Below are 2,007 nucleotides of genomic sequence, written 5' to 3' on the forward strand. Positions count from 1 at the left end.
CCTTTCTTCCCCTCTCTTGTGCCTGTTCTTCTTCCCCTCCTCTAGCTCAGGCCATGGCTGCTCCTCCTTGGGGAGAGGTCTGCCGTGCCCATGCTCTGCTGCCATGCCTAGCTAGCTGTGCAAGCTCGCGTGCTGTTGTGCTGCCCGTGCTGCTGCTGTGTTGTTCATGCTGCTGTGCTGCTCGTGCTGCTGATGTGTTGTTCATGCTGCTGTGCTGCTCGTGCTGCTATGCCATGCCTTTCTTGCTTAAATCTAGCTTTGTGCCTCTATTCTGGTTACTATGCTTGCCAGAACTCAAGTGTATTCATGTATGCTTCCCTGGCTTGATTACAGTGTGCAATTCTTGCAAATTTGCAAGTGCCAGTGCTATTATATGCTATAGCTTGTGCTTGATTTCATGAGTATGCTCAATTGAGCATTGCTGTTTGGCTTATCAGTGTTATTCAGTGATGAGTGTAAGTGCTTTGCTTGTATATCTTGATCCAGTGGTTTAACAAGTATTTGATGTGCTTCTGGATACAATCATAAATGATTTATGTAATTGTCTGTGATATAACTGTTGCTTAACTGTGGCTATTTCATTTATATGGTTCATGGATTGATGCCAGGCTTGCCCCTGTCAAGCTTTTGTATGCTAAGGCAAGCCCTGATGATCATATGATCATCAGTGCTTGATGACTTTCTGCTGTCCTATGGCTTGTGTTTCACTGATGCTCTTACTTGACCTGTGTGGCACTCAAGCCTGTGCTGGTGCATGCTCTTGCTACCCCACCACCTGCTGTTGCTTGCAGTGATCATCTAGATCATTAGCAAGTGTCTGTACCACTGGTTGCTTGTGTATTTCAATTATCTATCTAGTTTGGCTTGATCACATGGATAATTGATGTGAACTGCTCTGCAGTTATGATCATTTCATTGAGTTTGGTAGGGCTAGATGGATGCCAACACTTGGTTGTGTACCCTAGCCCTCCTTTTGAACCCTACAGGGTGATGATATCTGTGCATGGCTTCTTTGTTGGGATTGGTTAAGTGGTTGAGGTGGCCTTGATAGCAATTCTTTGCTGTTAAGGTAGCTCCCACCCTTGTTGGCTAGCTGTGACTCACTGGATGCTTTCTGGGTGATCCTTTTGTTGGATTGCCAGTAGCTTTTGATGTTAAAATCTAATAGACAATGATTTGTCTAAACTCTGATGGTTAATAAACCATTTAGTGCTAGGTGAATTGGGATGGCTAGTTAGGGATTAAATCCTTGTTGGATTTCTCTGGTTGTGTCACTGTGTTGACACAACCAGTGTTCCCTGGATGATTTCCTTCTGGTTATTCTTCATTTGCTTGCACCAAATGGCTGGATAGCCAGATGATGATACTGAAGGAGATATGCCCTAGAGGCAATAATAAAGTGGTTATTATTTATATCTTTATGTTTATGATAAATGTTTATATATCATGCTATAATTGTATTAACCGAAACATTAGTACATGTGTGATATGTAGACAAACAAAGAGTCCCTAGTATGCCTCTTAACTAGCTTGTTGATTAATGGATGATTAGTTTCATAATCATGAACATTGGATGTTATTAATAACAAGGTTATATCATTGTATGAATGATGTAATGGACACACCCAATTAAGCGTAGCATAAGATCTCGTCATTAAGTTATTTGCTATAAGCTTTCGATACATAGTTACCTAGTCCTTATGACCATGAGATCATGTAAATCACTTATACCGGAAAGGTACTTTGATTACATCAAACGCCACTGCGTAAATGGGTGGTTATAAAGGTGGGATTAAGTATCCGGAAAGTATGAGTTGAGGCATATGGATCAACGGTGGGATTTGTCCATCCCGATGACGGATAGATATACTCCGGGCCCTCTCGGTGGAATGTCGTCTAATGTCTTGCAAGCATATGAATAAGTTCATAAGAGACCACATACCACGGTACGAGTAAAGAGTACTTGTCGGGAGACGAGGTTGAACAAGGTATAGAGTGATACCGAAG

Source organism: Lolium rigidum, chromosome 4 (genome assembly GCF_022539505.1).
Source record: "Lolium rigidum isolate FL_2022 chromosome 4, APGP_CSIRO_Lrig_0.1, whole genome shotgun sequence".
NCBI classification, from domain to species: Eukaryota; Viridiplantae; Streptophyta; class Magnoliopsida; order Poales; family Poaceae; genus Lolium; species Lolium rigidum.